Raw genomic sequence first — 24,748 nt, forward strand, 5'->3', positions numbered from 1 at the left:
GTGCAGTGCTGGCTTGCAAAAACTGTAAATAACTTTTCATTCAACAAATGATTTGGTCATCTAATGTTTCTGCATGAAAAATTCTGGAAAGTCACACTTAAATGTTTCTCCAGGCGGCGCCAGAATCCCACAAGCAGAGACAATGTCTGTCTGTATAAAGACTTTAACCCTGGTTCAGTTTAACTGGAAACTTTTTTTTGGCCAGCACTACTGGAGGAAGAGATTTGAGAAAATCAGACTGGACTGGTGGAGAAAAACAAAGGGCCCATGTCACACCTCTCTTTATCATCCTGCACTGGCTCCCAGTTGCGGCTCGCATCAAGTTCAATTGCTTGCTTACAGAACAGCCACAGGCTCAGCACCCGCCCACCTCCACTCACTGCTACCAATCTACACTCCCTCCAGAACTCTGAGATCCACCAGTGAGCAACGTCTCGTTGTACCATCACAAAGAGGCACAAAAACCCTGTCCAGAACATTCTCTTACACTGTTCCTGGCTGGTGGAATAATCTTCCTACCGCTATCTGGAATACCAACTCCCTAACAACTTTCAAGCGACTGCTGAAAACTCATCTCTTTCGAAACTATTTGACTTAAAAAAAAAAAAAAAAAAAATTACTTTATTCTACTCTTTTCCCTTTCTAGTTTGTACTTATCTGAACAATGCCAGTTTTATGGTATTATGAGCACTTTCTAAGTCATTTTGCCTCTGTAGGACAAATCGCTTGAAGTATTCCCACCTTGTAAGTCGCTTTGGATAAAAGCGTCTGCTAAATGAATAAATGTAAATGTAAATGTAAGATATTCTGTCTTGTGATGGAGAAGACTGTAAAATAGACTAAAATAAGTATTCAGCACATATTTGAAAACCAAAAGAGAGAAAGTGAGAGAGATTTACAAATTCAGAATTTTTTATTTTTGCGTACGCCTTGAAGAACAATGTTGAAGCACGATTATAACAATTATTCATATATTTTCATAAATGATAATTTGTCTCTGCATTGAAATGACCAGTAAAAACAATAACAACAACAACTCTGTCTAGCTATCTTTGTGAGGACACACAATGCAGTCTCTAGCTCTTTACCCTAAACCTACCCATCAGAACTAAGTGCCTCACCCAAACCCTTACCCTAAACCTAACCTTTACCCAATTATAACCTGATCCCTAAAACCAAATCCTGACCCTCAAACAGGCCTTTAAAGGGTCTCAGAAATTGAGGACCAGCCAAAATGTCCTCACTTTACAAAACAGTCCTCACAAAAATAGCTGTACAAGTGCACACACACACACACACACACACACACACACAAACAAAACATCAAGATACACCTGTAAATGCAATAATTAATTAAACTGACTATTACATTTAAAAAGCCTTTTGTAAAAAGTTTAATGTAATGATTAGATGTATACCATGTATTTACATTATAATTTCTGTAATACATATTCATGGTCATTAAAGTTATTTGTCTTGCTCTGTTGATCTCTGTATTTAATATTACATTTAAAGCATTCAGTACAGTATATGGAGCAAATATCCTTAAAAGCTGCAAGCAAATATCCATAATATCATTGACATGAAGATACATTTTGCTGTAATCTGGTCTGTTATTTGTTATTTGTAGAGAGCATTTTATTAATGTTGTATTCATATTTCCTCTGGGTGCTGTGAGTTCTTCCTTCCTGCAAAATAATTCAACACAAAAGCATTTACTCAAAACGCAAAGCACTTTAAAATCAACAATAAACATAAAATACATAAAAAACAGGACAAATACAATAAACAAATCAGAATACACATCATTCTCCATAAACAATCACAGTATCTGAAGTGTGGAAATACATATGTGCAAACCAGCAGTCTTTTATTTATTTATTGTATAAGTGGCTCTTGCTATTTTATAGCACTTGCTATTTAATTCTGTATATTATTATTTTTAAGAAAATATGTAGTTAATTGTATAGCCTACACCTAATTATTGTCCTAGCCAACTCCTAACCCTAAACATACCCATTGGTATCACTCTTGAAATATTTAACCTAATTTATTTCAATATATTCTGGTTTTCAACAGTTAAAACAGATCACAGTTCCACATCAATGTGAATCATCTCAAAAACTCACCAGCTCTTCTTGCACAGATGATCTGAAGAAGAATCACAGTAGGAGCAAACAAATGCTGCAGTCTCAAGAATAATCAAAATCTCTACAGGAAACATGTGTGAACAGATGAGAGACACAATCAAGGAAAATTTTTGGCAAAGCACAGCAGATTGACTGTTTCAGCATTAATGAACTGCATACAAAGACGTGTCGTACCTCTGAATGAACTGACTTCAGTTGATCCTTTAACCCTCTGGTGCTCTTCGTACTTTTGACCGAAAATTTTTCTGAAATTTTTAAAAATCACAGCTTCATGATCTCTATGATTCAAGCAGGCTAAGTGGTCGTAAAAAAAATAGTCACAGTTGTGCTCTTCGGTCCAGAATGACCGACCATAGGAAATGAATGGGAAATCGACAAAAATACAAATATTCAAAGAATTTTTGTGTGTACAATCTACAAATCCTCCACAATACTGAAAAAAAGTACACAGCAGTGAAGGGGTGACACTCTAAAACACACCCATTCATAAACACACCCATTCACACACACACACACACACACACACACACACACACACACACATTATATACACACCTCTCTTCGGTCACTTTTGACCAAAACATTTTCGGTTTTGAATTTTTAAAAAAATCACAGCTTCATCAGAACGGTACCAAATTCAGTGACTTTTATGGCATTTGGAATGTGAACACACATAAAAAATTAGGGCACGATTCCAAAAAGAACAAAAAAAAACAACAACTTGTGCTCTTTGGTCAAAAATGACCGACCACAGGAAATGAACGGGAAATCGAAAATACAAAAATTTAGAGAATTTTTCTGTCTCTTTCTCACACATCCACACACAGGCACAAATGAACTGTAACACAGCAAATTGAGAATATGTAAAATAAAAAAAATTACATATCCAGAGTGCTAGTTTGACTGTAATCATAATACAAAAAATGAACACTTCAAATCATATTTATAACAAAAAACTATCCCAAACTGGATAAGAAATAGTCTTTGAGATTGTTTAAATGTATGTTCAACTATTCCACCTAATAAAAATGCTGAATCAATTGTCTAAAAACAACTAGGCAATTCACAAGCTGCTCTGTAGAGAACTATACAGGCATCAAGTTACACCTGCCATTACAGATGTTTTTCTCGTTTTTTACAACCAAATGGCGCTAATCTGCCTTCATAAATTAGTGTTGGATGGCTGAGTCTCTATTTTAACCTGAAATACTGCATTAATTAAAAAATAATAAAAAATAATAAAAAATAATAATTTTAATTATTCTCAGTTAAATATTAATTATTACCACAAAACCCTCTCAAAATGCAAAATAAAAAATAAAAAATATTATTAAACAAAAATGAATTTGAATGGTTTTACTGAAAAAAATTACAAGATGCGTTACAGGTGTCCGGTCACTTCTGACCGCGAAGAGCACAAGTGTGACTCCGAAACGAAGAGCACCAGAACATAACATCTTAATAATTTACATCACATAAATGATAGGGTAAACATACCTATTAAACTTATGTACCCATTAAGCACATATGTATAACTTATTTCCAACTTGAGGTCTTAACCAATTGATGTGTTTGTTACTACAAACTGCCTGTAATTTCAAGTCAGACCATTACACACTGAGATATGACTATCCATGTGTTCACACTGTCTGGCATTTTGAAAGCTGTTTGAAAACTCTCACTAAAAGAAGAGCCCTTTAAATGTGCATTTTTTAGATGTTTAAACCTTTATTTTTAATCTATATTTATACTGTAAAATTAAGAGATTAATGTGTAGACTTTTGCATGTTATAATCTAGAATTTGGATGTGGAAAATAATTACAGTTAGGTTTGAAATATTTTTGGCAACATATCGCAGATGCTATATAATACAGTTATCTGACTGACTATATGAAACTGTGTGCTGCACTAATAAATTACATCACAGGCATTACTGGCTTGTACTTTTAAGTCCATAATAATATAAATGTGCAGTTTATTGCTGGTCTGTGGTCTTACACTGCTGTTATTTTTAAAGACATCATATTTTAATGGTTTGTTAGGATTGGACAATATTTGAATATATGGAACATGAGGGTGCAAATAAATCAAAATATTGAAAAAAGCTGTCCAAATGAAGTTCTTAATAATGCACATTACTAATCAAAAATTAAGTTTTTATATATTTACAGTAGGAAGTTTACAAAATATCTTCATGGAACATGATCTTTACTCAATTTCCTAATAATTTTTGGCATTAAAAAAAAAATAAAAAATCAATAATTTTGACCCATACAATGAATTTTTAGCTATTGCTACAAATATAACCCAGTGATTTAAGACTGGTTTTGTGGTCCAGAGTCACAAATGAAAACAATACATTTTCTAAAATTGGTTGAAAATATCAAACATGTTTGATCTTCTCCACCTGTATGGAATCAAACGTAAAGCAATATAATACATACATATACATACATATATATATATATATATATATATATATATATATATATATATATATTCAAGTGACAGAACTTTGAAATGAGTAATCTGAGAACACTGTCATGTTAACTCATTGACAGAGAGGACCCGAAAGCATGATCCATGGAGAAGGATACTGTATGTAAACCAGGATTTTGGATCAACTGTGTAGATTTTGTATGGAGCTGGTGAGTACATTCTCGCAAGCCCATGTCTCTGTCAGTAATTAGTTTTATTAAACAAATTAATATTAATGTGTGTGTGTAGAAGTGAGTATTCATGTCTAACATTAAGACATACTAACATTAAATTATTTAAAAAAAAAAATAAAGTACTTGTCTGCCATGTTTTTAATTTGGTTTTTAATTTTCTATCTTTTGCTGTAGTGTATCAGTAGGAAATTTTAGTTTACATGTCCAAGCATCCATTTTGCCATAAATTGTAATAATCCAGTGAGATTTTTGTCTGACAACAGCAAGTGCTCCACACAGAGATCTGATCTCATCATCTAAATCCAGAAGAACTGTGGCAGTGTCTCCAAGGTGCTTTAAGAAACCTACCTGCAAAGCTATAGTACTGTTAAAAGTTTTAGGCACTTAAAACTTAAAAAAAAAAAAATAATAATAATAAAAAGGTTTTAGGCACTGTAAAAGTTCTGAAACAATCCGGATGCTTTCAATAATAATGTTGAAAAAAAAAAATCTGTATCAATTAACTAAATTAAATCAACATTTGCTGTGTGCATCCTTTGTGTTTAAAGCAGCTTGGAGATGTTGCCACAGTTTGTCTGGATTGAGTCTGAACAAAACAAAAATCTCATTGGATTATTACAATTAATGGCAAAATGTATGTTTGGAAATGTTTTTAGTTGGTGAAAATACTAGTGTTCTAATGTTGTAATGTTGGACACCACTGTATATGAATCCACAGGAGTCAGTAGAATATTGTGGATATAAAACATATGTGGAAAATACAAGATACAAAGCTCTCAACAAACAGCACAAATTGTTTCTTTCTCCACCCATCTCAAAGGTAATATTATGATCTCATCATGAGAGAAACCCTAACTGATAAGACAGAAATGCAATTTTGAATTATTCAGTTCCTCCTGGGGGCTCTGAAGAGCTGTTTATGAAGAATTCATTGATAATGTAAATTTACATCTGAAATATAAAATAGTTTTTGACTCAGTCTTAACAATTGTGTAGATGGTTTTTCTTCAGTTTAAAGTTGAATATACTTTATTTAATTCAACATTTTGATGAAACTGGTCTATGTTCTTCATCACTACAGTATTTTAAATTTTAATTTTATATGGCATTTGTACAGACTTTGTAGCTGGCAGTCATTTGACTGTTTTTTTAAGTTCATCTAGTCAGTGCTTGTGTTTATACCTGCACCGCGGCTTGTTGAAGCATCTCAGAATCTGTTTTCCATGTTGCATCGCTAAAGTTAGGCTACTTCCTCTCTCATCCCTACCCACCCTCAAACCATTCAAATTTCCATAGGCGGGATTTATTTTAATGATAACATTAAATTGATTTCCTGAATAGGGAATGAGACGCTGCGATGCTGGAACTATGGGAAACCACCTCCAGTGTGAAGATTGTCTGAAGCTCTTATATCATCAAGCCGATGCAGTGGCGTTTTGCACTGCATCAGATGAATAAGTCACATATGCCTCATAAGAGTGTGCTCACAACATCCCACCTCAGATTTTCCATGATGAAGGAAGCACTTAAAGTTGGAGGAGAATGGCAATGCTTCTTCCCTAAACCTACCTGGCTTTTACAGGAAACTTCCTGCATTTTTACTTTCTCAAAAATAAATAAATAAATAAAAATAGGTCCCCACCATGGTCCCCATGAGTCTGTGTGTATTCAGGTATAATACTGGTGGGGTATAGTCCCCACCAGTATATATTAACCAGGCAATATTAAAGCCCCCTATTCATAAAAGAAAACAGCATCTGAGAGCCACTGCAAAACACTGATGTGAGAAAAACAGTGATGATGTACCTTTAGTTACGTGAACCTGAGAGTTTGTGATGTGGACCGGAATCACTGTTGTCGTTGTTTTAGCTTGAACTGTAAATGAAGGAATGTTAGTCCAGATGCATCATACTGTTGAATATGACAATCATATTTTAATCAGGGACTCTTCTGTAACAATTCATAAGATTGTTTTAGTACTGTCATGCTCCTTCTGCATACAACTGTTAGCGCAAGCTAGATTAAAGCGATTCTTACATTTTAAAGATATGTTTCTTACAAAAATGCATCGATTCATTACAGGAGGCCTTTATTGACCCTCCCGAGGCACTTTTTATTATGAATGGATGCACTTTATTGGACTTGTTTTGGACTGATGAAGAGAAACACCCGTCTGTGCCGTTCTAAAGCTTGGGAGTGCCAGGATAATTTGTAACAGAACTCTGATTGCATTCGTCAGAAAAAAATCATATACACCTAGGATTCATTGGGGGTGAGTAAATAATACACTACTGTAGTGTTGGGTTCTATCATCAGCCTGCAAGATCACCTATACATGACATTATCATCCTAATTTATTTAATTATTTACATACTTAGTTTCATTGCCCAAAACCAACTCCAGCATAAGTCTAAAGGACGCCTAATGTTTTTAATATGACTTACTTTAACATGACAACAACTGAATAAAGACATTGTAAGTTTCTAATTATAATGCTTTTTAAAACACGTCTATGGTGCGGCTCTTACACAGAGCAGATTGCAGCACATCTAGTCAATGCTTGTGTTTACACCGTGCTGCCGCTCAGTGAAGCGTCTCAGAAGCTGCTCTCCACGCTGCATCGCTAAAGTTAGACTTATCCTCCACCTCGTCCCTACACCCACCCCAAAACCATTCAAATTTCTGTAGGCAGGATTTATTTTAATGATATTTTAATGGGTCATGTTGTTACATCATAACATCCAGAAAGAGCCGTTCATTGTAGTTCTTGAAAAGGGATTTTTTAAAAAACTAAATATCTCCCTTTGAAGTGGACTTTGAGATTTGTAACCTTGTAGATCTTTTTTTATGCCCAGACATACACAACACACAGTCACTAAAATTCAGTGAAAAAGCATAATAGCACCCCTTTGAAATAAAATTAAATATGTTTTGTGTGAGAGATTAATATTTTACTTTAACATCACTTTGTGTACCAAAGCCAATCATTTGTGCACTAAAATGTCACAATGCAGATTTTGATGAGTTTAATAGGTACATTAACCCTAAATATGTACTGGACCTGTGTGAACTACATTAATAAATGAAAATGTCTCAGCTACACACTGTATGTAACACTTATTTCCTTAATAGGGAATGAGACGCTGCGATGCTGGAACTATGGGAAACCACCTCCAGTGTGATGATTGTCTAAAGCTCTTATATCATCAAGCTGATTAATTGGCCAGTGGCGCTTTGCACTGCCTGAGATGAATAAGTCACATATGTCTCATAAGAGTGTGCTCACACCATCTGTCCTCAGAATTTCCATGATGAAGGAAGCATTTAAAGTTGGAGGAGAACAGCAATGCAGCAAATTGTTTCCTATTTAGAAAACCAGGGTTACACACATTATCAGGCCAGGGGCAAAGTCCATACAATAAGAGCTGATGGAGAGAGTCTACAGAGGAGCCTGTGCTTCAGTTGAGAATGACCAGAGAAACATTAACATTTTGCTGCATGTTGCTTCATTTAATAGCAATAATTGTGTAGTTGTTCTTATAATGCTGAGATGATTGACAGTAGGACAAAAAACAAGTACACACACACACACACACACATCTGGTCAGCTATCCTTGTAGGGATTCTCCAAAGGCGTGATTATACTGTATAATTGCCCTACACCTAAAACCTACCTGGCTGTCACAGGAAACTTTCTGCATTTTTACTTTCTCCAAAAAAAAAAAAAAAAAAAAAAAAAACAACTCTGTATGATTCATAAGCTTTTGTACCCATGGGGACCTCAATTTAGGTCCCCACTGTGACACGAGTCCCCATGAGTCTGTGTGTATTCAGGTTTAAGTCCCCACCAGGATATATAAACCAAACCCACACACACACACACATACTCACTCATGTACGCAAACTTTGAGTATTACATTTGAGTTTTCACAAAGGTTAACTTTATCCTCAGATCAATGAGGATCAATGAGTTTAAAAAGTAATTACAAAACCTGCCCTAACTGGGAGGAACATGTTGACGAAAAGATTGGATCCAATATTTGGTGATTATATAGCGATTATATAACAAGAGATCTATAAGCTGTTTTTTGTAGTCTGGTCATTTTTTAACTGTGAGCACCAGAAGTGTGACTTTCTTCCATTTTAAATAAAATAAAAGCATTGCAAAACAAACTTACTGGTTAAATATTAAAGCACACTAGTTCATAGAAGAAAACAGCATCTCAGAGCAACTGCAAAACACTGATGTGAGAAAAACAGTGATGATGTTAGTTTTGTGTTTTGTGTTTCTGATCCTGAGTTTGTGATGTGGACTGGAATCACTGCTGTCGTTGTTTTATCTTGAGCTGTAAACATGAATGTTGGTTCAGATTCATCATACTGTAGAATATGACAATCATAATAATAATCATGATAATCAGAGATTCTTCCATAATAATTCATGAGATTGTTTTCTCACCTGAACTCTTGACAGTATATGTGACTGAGGTCTTGACTTGATTTCTGTGAGTAACTTCACATCTCCACTCTCTGTTGTCATCTTCATTCAGGAGTGTTGTAGTCAGAGTGATGTTACAGTGTCCTGGAGCTGATATCTGATATCTGGAGTCTGATATTGTCAGTTTAACACCAGCCTGATTCACCCAGAACAGCTGAATTCCCTCAGAACGGACCCAATCATCACAAGAGACTCCAGGATATGAAAACAACTGACAGTAGAGAGTCACAGAGCTGCCTGCACTGATCTCAGTCTGTGAGGATGATGAAGAGACTAAAACACAAAATAACACACAAATCACACACTTTTCAATCATCATGAGAGTTTAAATGAACAATTTGCCCTTTTTAAATTGATCATATAATCATAAAATTACCATGAAGAACATGCAGATAAACACGTGCATCAGTTCCTTGTTGTTTGTCATTCACATATTGTTGGCAGGTGTAAGATCCATAATCTTCTTTTGTGATGTTCTTGATGTTCAGAGAGCAGTCAGACCCCAGACTCAGTCTCTCATGTCTCTCTGTGTTTTTGTTCTTTTCCCCTAAAGGCAATCAGTTCAACCGCTGCTGAATGACTGTTATAGATCCATGTAGTTGATTTGCAGTCATGAAGATGATTATTACAGGGCAGACGGACATTTTCACCAGAACTGATGAACACATGAGCATCATCCACTCCACTGGTACCTGAAACACAAGAACATTTAAATTACCATTATTTGTATATTATAATCATTAGAAAGAGAGAGAGAGAGAGAGAGAGAGAGAGAGAGAGAGAGAGAGAGAGAGAGAGAGACTTTGACTTTTAAAACACTTTAATTAACATTAAGACCTCAGAATAGAAAATGTAATACAGCAAAACACTTATAACAAATCACAGAACATCACCAATTAAAAGATGCACTCCTCTCTTCACAAAATATAAATAAAGTGTGATTATTTGAAATGATTTGAATTTAATTTAAATAAATTGCCTGTGATTTGATAAAATCTATATTCCATTCTAATTCTAGACTCGACCAAGGCAGTAAAAATTTTCAATACATCTACATTTTGCCCTTCAGCAGCCATTCTACAGGTTTTCCAAATGGCTAATTTAGCTTGACCAGCTATAAAATTTGCCAACATACATTTCACTCTGTGTTCTTTAGAATACTTGCATCCATAAATAAAAAATACCTTATTAAAAATAAAACCCAGATTTCCAAGTGTTATTTCCAATAAAGCAAACGGTATCAATCTAGAACATTCAGTAAAGACATGAAAAACAGTCTCTGATGCAAAGCAAAAATTACAAAGAGATGAAACATTCACATTAAACTTATTTGTGGCCAATACACAATGCAGTATTCTCCACTGTAAGTCTCCAGAACATTTTGAAAGGGGACCCTTGTATAAAAGCCTCCAAGAAGGAGCAAGATTATCAGGAATCATAAGATATTCTTTCCATTTTGTGTCACACCTGTGCTTCATATTGTCATAACAATCTGATTTTACACATATCTGATAACACTCTCTTTTTCCAGTTGTCTCAAAATTAAGCTCTTGTAACCCTTTAAATTTCAATATCTTCCCTATATCTTCTATACAAATTAGGAGATACAAATAACTTGCAAAACCATGAAAACAATTAACAAACTGGAGCAACTGAGAGGGAAATGCAGCCTTCAACCCATCAATAAACTGCTCCACTATCCTTACTGATCTGAACCCTAGCTGACCACAAATTTCCTCAGATGATATCCATTTTCTAGAGGTAGCATCAATTAAATGTACAACTTTGGTCAGACCATTAATCAATAAATTGTTCCACAATGGTGTTAAACTTGCAATCACTGCCACCTAGAAAAGAATTATAAAACAGTGGCTCATTCAAACCAAAATGGTCATACTCTTGTCTGGACAAGAATCTAAAACAGAGGCGTAAAGTTTTACATCAGGTATAAAAGACCCATTATGCAAAGACATCAAGAACAAGTGTCTGTCAAGGAGAAACTCACCAAATGTTCTGAGCAGAGCCAAACCAAAAGATACCCATGGGATATGTTCTTTGGAATAAAGTAAACACTGAACAACTTTAAATCTCATTGATTTAACTTTAGCCTTCAGGTCAATTGGTCCTTGGCCTCCTTCGTTAACTGATAAATAAAGAATTGCAGAAAGGAAGCTGTAACGCCAAGCCAGCAGAGGGAGCCCTCAGCCCAGGACTGCTTGCATGCTCCCTCTGCTGCTTCTACTGCTACTTCCTGTTTGGCTATATTTAAGGGCTCACCATGTGCTCAGACGTGGCGAAGTATTGCCAGTTCAACCTGCCTTACCGAGCGTTTATATTTACTCTGTTGGATTACCTGTTGCTACCTTGCTTTGTTTATGGACTGTTGAGTTTTCGGATTACCCCTCTTGGATTGTTTGCTGTTTCTGGACTGACTTCACGGTATTTGACCCACTGCCTGCTTTAACTCACTGCCTGCTTGGATTACGTTCATGTCGTGTATGCTGTTGGACTGCTTTTGGTTTCGACCTTCTGCCTGTTTATACGTTTATGTTTGCTGCTGTTATTAATAAAGTTCCGCATCTGGATTCTAACGCCGCCTCAGCGTCTCCGTTACAGAATACTTCGCCCACCAAGAATCCAGCGGAAATTACGACCAAAAACATGAACCCAGCAGATCGTCTCGTCAGGCTCCGCCAAGGAAACCATCCCATTGAGGACTATGTGACAGACTTTTGTGAACTGTGCGATCAGGTGGACTTTAATGAAATATTTCTCAAGGACATCTTCCGTTTTGGTTTAAGTAAGGACATTTCACGTCTCATGCCACGCAATACCCCACACTGGACTCTTGAAAAATACATCGACTTAGCTTTGCGTTTAAGTGGCTCACCTTTTACTGTCGGGATTGCGGACGAGGGACCCCGCAATCCTGCAGTAGCCACCCCACCACAACCAGCTCCCTTCACCTCAAGCAAACCAGAGACCCGTCACATCCCAACCTTCATGTCCGGTATCGTCACCATCACGCCAGAGGCTCCTCAAACCAAGCCTGCTAAGCCACAGCCAGCTCAAGTCACGTCCCCCAAGCCAAAGCCTGTTCACGTCATGCCTGCCAAGCCAAAGCCAGCTCAAGTCACGTCTACCAAGCCAAAGCCTGCTCAAGCCACATTAACCAAGCCAAAGCCTGCTCACGCCATGCCTGCCGCTCCAGGGCCTGCTCACGCCATGCCTGCCGCTCCAGGGCCTGCTCACGCCATGCCTGCCGCTCCAGGGCCTGCTCACGCCATGCCTGCCGCTCCAGGGCCTGCTCACGCCATGCCTGCCGCTCCAGGGCCTGCTCACGCCATGCCTGCCGCTCCAGGGCCTGCTCACGCCATGCCTGCCGCTCCAGGGCCTGCTCACGCCATGCCTGCCGCTCCAGGGCCTGCTCACGCCATGCCTGCCGCTCCAGGGCCTGCTCACGCCATGCCTGCCGCTCCAGTCCACAAGATGGCCGCCATCCCAGAGCCAGTCCACAAGATGGCCGCCTTCCCCGAGCCAGTCCACAAGATGGCCGCCATCCCAGAGCCAGTCCACAAGATGGCCGCCATCCCCAAGCCAGTTCACAAGATGGCCGCCATCCCAGAGCCACTCCATAAGATGGTCACTGTCTCCAAGTCACACCACATGATGGCACACATACTGGACTCACCCCTCATGGCTGTATGGGCAGCTAAAATGACAGCTACTGTTCCTGTACCAAGTCAAGCTGCAGAACCAAGTCAAGCCACAGTTGCAGCTCCAGGGTCAAGTCAAGCTCCAAGGTCAAGTCAAGCTCCAAGGTCAAGTCAAGCTCCAGCTGCTGCTCAAGGGTCAAAAGTTTCCAAGTCCAGTCAGGCTTTCAAGTCAAGCCCAGTTCCAGCTACAGAGTCCGGCCAAGCTACAGAGTCCGGCCAAGCTACAGAGTCCGGCCAAGCTACAGAGTCCGGCCAAGCTACAGAGTCCGGCCAAGCTACAGAGTCCGGCCAAGCTACAGAGTCCGGCCAAGCTACAGAGTCCGGCCAAGCTACAGAGTCCGGCCAAGCTACAGAGTCCGGCCAAGCTACAGAGTCCGGCCAAGCTACAGAGTCCGGCCAAGCTACAGAGTCCGGCCAAGCTACAGAGTCCGGCCAAGCTACAGAGTCCGGCCAAGCTTCAGAGCCCGGTCAAGCAACAGAGTCAAGTCAAGCCAAAGCTACTGTTCTCCATGAAGCAAGCCAAGTTACAGCTGTTCCCCATGAACCAAGCCAAGATACAGCTGTTATTCCCCATGAGTCAAGCCAAGATACAGCTGTTCTCTATGAGCCATGCCGAGTCACAGCTGTTCCCCACGAGTCATGCCAAGTCACAGCTGTTCCCCTCTATGAGTCAAGCCAAGTCACAGCTGTGGTTCTCTATGAGTCAAGCCAAGTCACAGCTGTTCCCCACGAGTCATGCCAAGTCACAGCTGTTCCCCTCTATGAGTCAAGCCACGTCACAGCTGTGTCCCACGAGTCAAGCCACGTCACAGCTGTTCTCCATAAGCCAAGCCAAGTTACAGCTGTTCTCCATGAGTCAAGTCAAGACACAGCTGTTACTCTCCACCAGAGCCGTATAGAGAGAGAGTTGCGACAACGGAAGTTCAAAACGGTCGATCGTCACGTGATTTGTGTAGACTTCAAATAGTTCCAGGAAGTTAATTGCGGGCTATTGGAATACATGGAGTTGAAGAGGCAGAACTGCGATTTTGGTTAATTAGTAGACAATAAAAGAATGCATTTACATCATTTATAAAATACATCGACATGTATATGTAGTATGTATATGTAGTTATATCAGTGTTGTATTTAAAATATAAAATACGCTAATATTTGAGGATTAATGTGATCAACTATTGCTACTTGCCTTGTTAACATATTTTAGGCTAAAGTAACTTTGGTTAAAGACTGCATTTGCTGTTTTGAAATGGTATTGTCTTGTTGGTATGTTGTCTTAATACCAAATAAGTGAATTATAAAATTAAATTAAGGGAAATTCATCTTGTTTAATGTTGTTGATTCTTGTTCACCCCATAATTATTAATATCTACAAATTTTCATAGTATATTCAACTTAAAAATAGTTTTTACATATTTAATGATATATTAAGTACACTTATTTACAGTAACTGATTTATTGATTTATAATAAATGTAAAAGCATGTTGTCCTTGTAGTTTGCTGTGCTGTATGGGAATGCTCCAGAGTCACTCACAGAAAGCAGAATGAATGTATGGTTTTCCTACTGACATGGAGAGGAGAAAAAAGATGCATCAAGTTTTATTTTATTCACATTTATTTGTATAGCACTTTTTATTATACACAGTGTTTCAAAGCAGCTTTACAGAAAATTAATGTTTCTATGTTACAAATAAGAGTTACGTTAACAGGTGTAACTGTCAAAGTAATGTTCATATGACAGACATTATCTAAAATTAGGCTATACAAATCATGCAGTTAGTTAACATCATGTATTCAGCAGAAACAATACATTAAAGTACTGATCACATGATTTGATCATGTTGATTATAATACAAAGAAAATTTGGTAGTTTTGTGTGTTTATTCGGAGTTGGCATCATCTTGAGTCCTCTCATAACTTGGCGTCATTTCTTCAAAGGTGTTCTCATTACAGGGAGTCTTCAGGAGAAAAACACAGGAGAAACAGTTAAGTGATGTTCTATCAGATATCAGTCCTGTGGCATCGCTGCTCCTCCACACAGTGTTTCTAAAGTAGATAAGAAGTACAAAAGTACAGTAAATATAAAACACAGTAATAAAGTACATGTTTACTGTGATCACGTTTATTAAAGTTGAAGTCAAAAGTTTACATAGAGCTTCCAGAATCTGTAAAATTTGAATGAATTTACCAATATTAACACAGTAATAAGAATCAAGTGTATGTAAACTTTTAAACTGGGTCATTTTTATGAATGTAACTATTATTTTCTCTTATGGACTATATGTAAACAACATCTTTTATGTGAAATATCTTATTCAGGTCAGTACTAAATAAACAATGTTTAAACGTATTTATTTTGGTAAAATAAATTGTTTTAATTAACATTTTGCAGTATCTGCAAGGTGTTTGTAATCTTTTGACCTCAACTGTGTCCAGTAGTGATATTTAATATATTTCTGGTAATTTAGCCTAGTATGAGTTTCAAATGAAAATTACATGCCTCTTTTTCATTCTCACTTAGGTCCATCAGCATCCTTTGCAACAAATTTAATTCTAATATTTAACTTTCCACCAGCAAAAATCACGTTTAAAAGCCTCAATTACACAACGACTGAAACTGCATTAAGAGAATAAATAATACCCTATAAATCTACTAATTTTGTGAGGAATAATCTAATAATAATCTGTTTTAATGCATAAGGCAAATTAATTAGCTGCTCTGATAATATACAGTTTTGTCCTATAAATGTCTTACCTTATAAAAGTCGATCACAGCGGTTTCTTCTGCTGCATCTCTATGGCGCTGATAGTATTAGCGCTAACTTCCGGGAACTATTGCGCGCCTCCACGATCCGCCATTGCTGTGAAAAACTGGTCCATTGGAGTCAATGGAGTTGTCGCAACTCTCTCTCTATACGGCTCTGCTCTCCACGAGTCAAGCCAAGTCACAGCTGTGCCCCACGAGTCAAGCCAAGTCACAGCTGTCGTTCCTGAGCCAAGCCATGTCGTTCCTGAGCCAAGCCATGTCGTTCCTGAGCCAAGCCATGTCGTTCCTGAGTCAATCCACGTTACAGCAAATCTTCACAAGCCAAGTCAAGTTGCTGCTATTGTCCCTGAGCCAAGTCACGTCACAGTTAACCTTCAGAAGCCAGGTCAAGTCACAGCTGGACTGCACAAGCCAGGTCAAGTCACCGCCGTTCTTCCCGACTCAAGTCAAGTCACCGCCGTTCTTCCCGACTCAAGTCTGGCCACGGCAGGTCTCCCCGAGTCAAGTCTGGCCACGGCAGGCCTCCCCGAGTCAAGGCAAGAAACTGTTGTCCCAAGCCACGCAGAGCCCACGCTCCCAAGCCACGCAGAGCCCACGCTCCCAAGCCACGCAGAGCCCACGCTCCCAAGCCACGCAGAGCCCACGCTCCCAAGCCACGCAGAGCCCACGCTCCCAAGCCACGCAGAGCCTACCTTCACAAGCCACAAGCCCATAACATCCACACCCTCAAGGTCACCTGACATCCCACTATCTACTGTGCTGCCTGTAATGGCCATAGCCATTTTCAGTGTGTGGGCTGCACACTGTGTTCCAGAGGCCTCGCCGGTCCACGAGTCTACGCCAGGGGCCTCTTCTGTCAAAGGGTCTGTGCCAATGCCCCCAGAAGTGGCAGCTCCGGCTGCAGAACCTCCTAAAGGGGCGGCGTTTCCCCACGAACTCTCTGCCTGTCCTGTCACGGCCATGAAGGCCATTGATAACATCCCTGCCACACCTGCCCAAGCATCTGCGCCCATGCCCCCAGAGGTGTCAGCGCAAGCTGTAGATCCTCTTATGGGGGCGGCGTCCCAAGATGAACTCGCTGCCTGTCATGCCTTGGCCAAGGAGATTGTTTGGGTGCACACCGCTCTGCTATGCATGTCATTAGGCCCACTATGGATAACTCTGCTCCTGTGTGCTCTACCTGCCCTGCAATGGCTCCTTGTTCTGCCTGCTCTGCCTGCCTCGCCATGGCTTCTTGTTCTGCCTGCTCTGCCTGCCTCGCCATGGCTCCCTGCTCTACCTGTTCTGCCTGCCCCACCATGGTCCCCTACTCTGCCATTGCTCCATGGCCCAGGCCCTCCAGTACTTCACGGTCTGCCACTGCTCCACGGCCCAGGCCCTCCAGTACTTCACAGTCTACTACTGCTCCACGGCCAAGGTCCTCCAAGGTTCCACTGTCTGCCATTGCTCCATGGCCCTGGTCCTCCAAGGTTCCACTGTCTGTCACAGCTCCACGGCCCTGGTCCTCAAAGGTTCCACTGTCTGCTATTGCGCCATGGCCCAGGTCCTCCAGTGCTTCACTGTCTGCCACTGCTCCATGGTCCAGGTCCTCCTGTGCTTCACTGTCTGCCACTGCTCCATGGTCCAGGTCCTCCTGTGCTTCACTGTCTGTCCCTGCTCCACGATCCAGGCCCACCTGCTCTACATGGACCTGGCCCTCCGTCCCACCCCCTGTTTTGCCTCTGTTACCCCACCCACCTGGACTGTGGTTTGAGCGCCAGGAGTCGCTCCTAGGGGGGGGGATTCTGTAACGCCAAGCCAGCAGAGGGAGCCCTCAGCCCAGGACTGCTTGCATGCTCCCTCTGCTGCTTCTACTGCTACTTCCTGTTTGGCTATATTTAAGGGCTCACCATGTGCTCAGACGTGGCGAAGTATTGCCAGTTCAACCTGCCTTACCGAGCGTTTATATTTACTCTGTTGGATTACCTGTTGCTACCTTGCTTTGTTTATGGACTGTTGAGTTTTCGGATTACCCCTCTTGGATTGTTTGCTGTTTCTGGACTGACTTCACGGTATTTGACCCACTGCCTGCTTTAACTCACTGCCTGCTTGGATTACGTTCATGTCGTGTATGCTGTTGGACTGCTTTTGGTTTCGACCTTCTGCCTGTTTATACGTTTATGTTTGCTGCTGTTATTAATAAAGTTCCGCATCTGGATTCTAACGCCGCCTCAGCGTCTCCGTTACAGAAGCAAATGATAGCCATCCCAAAAAAACTATGAAAACCTTTTGTAAATTTTGCAATAACTCTTTTGGTGGATCAAGTACATTAACACGATGCCATAACATAGATGCAGTTAAATTATTAATTACTAGTACTCTTCCTCTATATGACAGCTGAGGAAGAATCCACCTCCACCACTGTAAACAACCGGAAACTTTGACAAAAAGACCTTCCCAGTTTTTCAACATATAATGATCTACCCCCAGAAACACTCCCAACATTTTAAACCCCTCAAATGTACAAGAGCAGTACTGGGGAAGTTTTGGAGAGCCTCCATCTTCCCATTCACCCAACAGAAAAGTTACACTCGTCTGCCAGTTTATTCTAGAACTGTTACTATCCCATTACCAGATACAGGGCAAACTGTTGAATCCCACTTATTTGTCATCTCAAAACTACCAGCAGTGGTTAAAAAACTATAGCATATAAGATACCTGAGAGGCCACGACCTTGCCGTATGCCTCTGCCAGCTAAAAAAAGGCCTAAGGCATAAGAAATCAAATCCCAAATCAAAAAAAGATTATTAAAACTGACCGACCAGGAACACAGTAAGATTGGTCTGCATGAATCACTGAAGCTATACAACATTTAATTCTATTAGTTAAAACTTTAGAAAGTATCTTGTAGTCAACACTGAGCAAAGACACAGGGCGCCAGTTTTTAATGTCTCCAAGATCACCCTTCTTGGGTAATAAAGTTATCATAGCTCTCCGAAGGCTCAACAGAAGTGTACCTTTTTCCAAACACTTCAAGACTGAAAACAAGTCTTTTCCGATGACTGGCCAGAACTGCTTATGAAATTCTGCATTTATCCCATCTAATCCTGGAGCTTTACCCGTCAATTCATCAAAGGTCGAAAGGTTGATCAAGCATCAGCCATTTTAGCATCACAAGTTTCAGCTTTGAAGAGATCTTCATAAAAACACAGCGCATATGAAATTATTCCACAATCATCAGTTACTTCTCTCCCATCTGCCAGTTTCAAATGGCACAAAGTCTTCCTATTTCCATTCTTCTTCTCCAGATTAAAAAAGAAGTATGTTGGAGCATCCATGTTATTAAAGGATAAGAACTTAGAACGGATAAGTGTCTCTTGGCCCCTTTCTTCAAGAATATTCTGTAAAAGAAACTTATTCCGTTCCAAAACTTCAGCAACATCAACACCATCTTCTTTGATATCAATGTGAAGGATGTCTTGTTCAAGCTTTCCAGGACGCTTTTATTGTAGGCAGAATAACTTTGGCAAAAGAGTTTAACATGTGCCTTGCCAATGTACCACCACTGACTTAGAAACTTATATTGCAATTTTCTCTCTCTCCAACTCTCCCAAAAATAAGTGTGAATGAGTGCACAAAATTGTGATCCTGTAAAAGTTTACTACTAAATCTTCAAATAGAGTGTTTTACAGTGCTCTGTGCAGTGGCAATCTCAACAGACATGTAAAAGTGATCAGACATAGGAGTAGGAGAAATACAACTATTTAAAAAATTGGCTCTGGCATTTTCCTGCACATAGATTCTATCAGGCCTGGCTCCAGAAACCATATTAGAATTAACTTTAACCAAGTATTGTTTAGTCAATCTCACTTTTTACCTTGTAAGTTCAACATACTTCTTACGTTACACAAAAGTTTCTTAAGCCGATATCGTTTTGGTCTGTCAAGCTTGTCAAAGGTATGGTCGTTGCCACAGTGCAAGATATCAAAAACAACTTTAAATCCAGAAAGAACAACTCAATATTAGGCTTATGAAGCCCTTTCATGTTGTCAAGAAAGCTATTGATCTGTTGAACTAAATATAATTTGGTCCTAGCTTCAGACACATGCACCCAGTGCCGGCCTGTGTGTTTGTGGGGCCCTAGACAAGATAATAAAAATGGGTCAACTACTGTAAAAAATAGAAGTCATAGAAATTTGACAACTGAAGAAAAGCACATAAAATGACGATATAAAATGTCAGTATTTAAGTGTGAATGTGTATTAATTGTAACACATTTACCAAACATATGTAAAAATATGTAAACAAATAAAATAGAAAAATATGAGTGCAAGTGAGATAAATAGACACACATGAAACACAAATAAATAAAGTAGAAATGAAGTATACACAAAAACTATACAAAATAAACAGAACATAAACAAAATAAACATATAGGCTTAATATTCATAAATAAGAAATTCTGCTTGTTTTTAAGAATTGATTGAAAAAAAAAAAAAAAATTTGCATTGGATCCGGGTCTGTAATTTTTTTTAAATGTAATATGCTAAATGTGGCTCAGTTTTTCCTTATATGACAAGTGTGTCTTTGATCATGGGCATCAATGCATGTAAAAACAAACAAACAAAAAAAAAGTACCACAGCAATAAATATTATTATTTATGTATTATATATATATATATATATATATATATATATATATATATATAGTAGTCAAAAAAATATATATATATATAAATAATATATATATAAATAAATATATTATATATATATATATAGTAAAAAAAAAAAAAAAAAACATTTTTTCCAGCTTCGGAAATATATTGTTTGGATTCCATTTCTACCACACTTTCACTTTAATCTCTCTGTCATTCTTTAATTTCAAATAATTTAAAAACAGCTTTAATGTGTAACAAGACTTCATTTTGAGAGACTATTCTGAGAATTAATATTAAGTCAATTCCAAAATCTGAATCGTAACAACAAAATCTGAACTGTAACAAGAAAGGTTTTCAGACTTTATTTACCAAAAAGAACATTGAGTTTGTTGTGCCTGTTTGTAGGGCTGCACAAATTGGCCAAAATGTTGTTTTTATCAATATGATTAATTCTGATCATTGGTTTTAAATAAAATGTTAAATTAAATTAAAATTAAATTAAATAAAAACATTAAACAAAACAATAATTATTGTTAATGATTATCAATATATTTTACAGAAAACTGCAGCATGACCAGTTAACATGACTAACTTTATTTTGACTAAATAAATAAATAAAAAATCTTAATTTGTCAGAAAATCTTATGCATTCATTGAGAGAGAGGAAAAACTTAGAGAGAAGTATTATTATTATTATTCATATATATTTTTACCCAAAATAAGGTGTTAATATATGTAATACATGTAATATAATGTTTAATTCATACAGGAAACCCCTTATATGGACAAAGCTATACACATTCACAAAGCTGAATACAACTCAGATAGAGACGTTTTAACTCATGAAACATGAAGACATATCTGTACGATTGCTACTAAATGGTTTCTCTCTGTTCTTCGAGCCATATCGGGCATTTTTATATGAATCAAATATAGATGCAATGCTAATCAACATTTTATAGAATACTGTGTAAAATAATAATTTTGACTCATTCTGTGATGTGAAACCACGACAGATCTAAAAAGGAAGTTATTTCAAAAACTCGACTCATGTTATTAAATGAATCTGGAGGAAAATCATGTCATTAAAATGTTCTCAAAAGACACATGAAAAATCCATGCACGCGGAGGTAAATTTGAACGCACAGGCTGATTTTTTGACATTTTTTCTCCTATATGCCGCACTGAACAGCACTGGTGTGCGTTACCTTAGTTATGTAGTCAGAGGGTGTGTGTGACTTGAAGTTGCGCTGCGCACACCGATCGGACAATGGATGACATTAAAGTACCGCAAAAGGGATTTGAAAGCATGCAGAGCTTTGATTTTAAAAACGGATCTTTCTGTGCAGCACCACTTCAAATCGAACACACCAAAAAATCAAATTGACAAACTCGTGGCCACGAAGCCCTATAGGCGACCGCCTGTATCACCTGTTGGACGGGCCGGCACTGCATACACCACACCCATCTCGTCATTTTCAGCACACAAATCTTCATAGTCCTTATCAAAATCCTCATTCTACAGCTTTGAATCCACAACCTCTTGCGAAACAGTATCATGAGCAGTGGCGGTTCTACACTGAATTGCGCCCCGGGCGAGACTCCCTCCCGGCGCCCCCGCCACCCCCACCACCCCAAAAATTATATACAATAATATACAAAATAAAATATAGAATAAATATAGAATAAATCACACTAAAGAAAATTAAATTATTTATTTTACTGCAGAACAGAAAACACAAACTGAAACTAAAATCTGACATTTCTGGCCTTTCTAGATGCAAAGTCATCAATAATGGCATCATATGAGATATGCTCCCCTATCGGATGGTATTGGTTTTAATGGTAAGTATAACAGTGTCTGCTGGTATATGATGGATTCTATTGGTGGGCGGGATGGTAAATCCTATTGGAAAAGTGTCCAAAACACACTACAATAAGGAATTTTGTAATAGTTTCACTGGAGAAAGTTAATGGTTCATAATATATACGCTACCGTTGAAAAGTTTGGGGTCAGTAAGACTTGTATTGGCTTTAAAGTAGTCTCTTATGCTCATCAATGCTGCATTTATTTGATTAAAAATATAGAAAAAAACTGTAATATTGCAAAATGTTTTTACAATATAAAATAATGTTTTTTATTTTAACATACTTTAAAATAGAATTTATTCCTGTGATGAAAAGCTGAATTTTTATCAGCTGTTACTTCAGTCTTAAGTGTCACATGATCCTTCAGAAATCATTCTAATATGCGGATGTGTTATTAGAATGATCAATATATGACCAAATATTTTATGGAACCTGTGATTTTTTTTTTTTTTTTCAGGATTCTTTCATGAATAACAAGTTTAAAAAGTACAGTGTTTATTCAAAATATAAATATTTTATAACAATGTAAATTATTTATTATTAACTTTTAATAAACGTTTAATTATTAACATAATATATCCTTGATGAATGAAAGTATTTATTTCTTTAAAAAAATAAAAAATAACAATAAAAATGTACTGACCCCAAACTTTTGAAGGGTAGTGTATGTATATTAGGCTTTTATTATGTTTTTTTTTTTTTTTTTAGCAAGGTAAGCATAGCAAGCATCATAAGCAAGAGGGCTAACAAACCTAAGAGTTAACGTTATACCACTAATTAACATAATGACATGAATACCTTAATCATACAGAGAGAACATTGTTGCATACCTTTATCTTTTGCCCGTTTCTCCTCATCTTCTTTTTTTCCTAAATTGGGCACCTGACAGCTTTGGCTTTTTTCTCTCCATCGCTGTGTTTACTTTGTAATCGACAATCAAAAGATTTCTCGTCCCCCAACGCTGTCACTCACGACCAGAAGTCAAGACTAAACCAATTCACATCCACATCATAATCGTTTTTTATTACATATTTTTTATTAGCAATTTCACACAATTAAATAAATAAAAAAGTGCAACTTATTGGTCTGTGTTTATCATTTTTTTCTCTCTTTTTTTCAAAGTAATATTTTGAATGAAATGTGCGTTATTTGTAATAAAGTCAGGTGTCACTTACATAGTTTAGCCCACCTCCTTGTCCGCTTCATTTGGGAGAGGTGAACTGTACTCTGCTCCCCTCTCCTCTCCTCTCCTCTCAGCAGCAGGGGCGGCACAGGTATCATAGACAATAGAAAACCGCTTAGCGGCACATATGATTTTTTTTCCTCCAAGTTCGTGTGCCGCCCCCCACCTGTCATGAAAAAATGCCGCCCCGGGCGGCTGCCCCGTTCGCCCATGCCTAAAACCGCCACTGATCATGAGTCTGATCAGTTGGTTCATCGTTGCCGGTTTTAGCCTCAGTTATGGCAGAGCTCGTCTGCTTTCCCTGTTCAGGGGCGTCGGCCTCAAGCACAGGCTCTGAGTGCACCTGTTCAGCGTTCACCCCTGCTGTATAGCCTCAGCAGCTCCAGCTATAACCACTCAGGTGTGAGTTTGCTGTGACTTATAAAGTATATGTAGGGCTTTATACACAGTGTGTACCACTGTAAAGACTAGGTTTATCCCTCACAACCTCATTTTCATTCAAGAAAAAAAAAGTCATATACAACCCAAAACACACACAGCCACAATCTGAAATAAAAGAGGTGCATTTTCTTATGGTCTCATTCACCAAGATGCCTACTCCTTTACCCCCCACCCTTGAATTTATACATTTACTACATCTATGAATAAGGTCAAGTCCTGCCCTATAATTTATCACATTCTAAAACCTGTTTCACTCTAAAATATGTTACATTACGTAGATCAGCCATAACTTCTGTACAATGACTTTAAGTTTGCTAAGCAGAGCATGGACACTTATGAGACGTTGTGAAATCAAAAATCAAAATGGCAATATCCACTAGAGGTTTCCTTTTCTTACATTTCAACTGACATTGCATTTTTCTAGTTGTAAAGGTTAAAAACAGGGGTGCCCAAACTCAGTCCTGTTCCTTGGTTTAGCTCCAACTTGCCTCAACACACCTGCCAGGGGGTTTCTAGTATGCCTAGTAAGAGCTTGATTAGCTGGTTCAGGTGTGTTTAATTGGGGTTAACATACTGACAGTAGTGTTTACTTGGACTCGGATGGACTTGACTCGGACTCGGCCCTTTGGGACTCGGACTTGAGTCCGACTCGGCCCATTTTGGACTCTGACTCGTCTCAGACTCGATTGGTAAAAGACTCGGACTCGACTTAGGTGGACTCGAACCCAACACTAGCTTGACACCGAAAAGACACTACATGTTTGAGTTCAGGATTTTTACTTTCGAGCAAAATCATCTTGATCTGACTTACTAGTT

General features: G+C 38.4%; 1 long non-coding RNA gene and 1 pseudogene across 1 annotated transcript; both read right to left on the reverse strand.

Annotated features, from left to right (window-relative positions):
- Nucleotides 1–1,635: 1,635 nt before the first annotated feature.
- On the reverse strand, nucleotides 1,636–2,204 carry LOC127159551 (uncharacterized). Its single transcript, XR_007826473.1, has 2 exons — nucleotides 2,130–2,204; nucleotides 1,636–1,688 (listed from the first exon to the last, which is right to left on the reverse strand). It is a non-coding gene; the product is annotated as an uncharacterized LOC127159551 (long non-coding RNA).
- Nucleotides 2,205–9,026: 6,822 nt separating this feature from the next.
- LOC127159549 (neural cell adhesion molecule 2-like) overlaps nucleotides 9,027–24,748 on the reverse strand; it is a 32,029-nt pseudogene continuing 16,307 nt past the window's right edge.

Source organism: Labeo rohita, unplaced genomic scaffold (assembly GCF_022985175.1).
Source record: "Labeo rohita strain BAU-BD-2019 unplaced genomic scaffold, IGBB_LRoh.1.0 scaffold_229, whole genome shotgun sequence".
Lineage (NCBI taxonomy): Eukaryota > Metazoa > Chordata > Actinopteri > Cypriniformes > Cyprinidae > Labeo > Labeo rohita.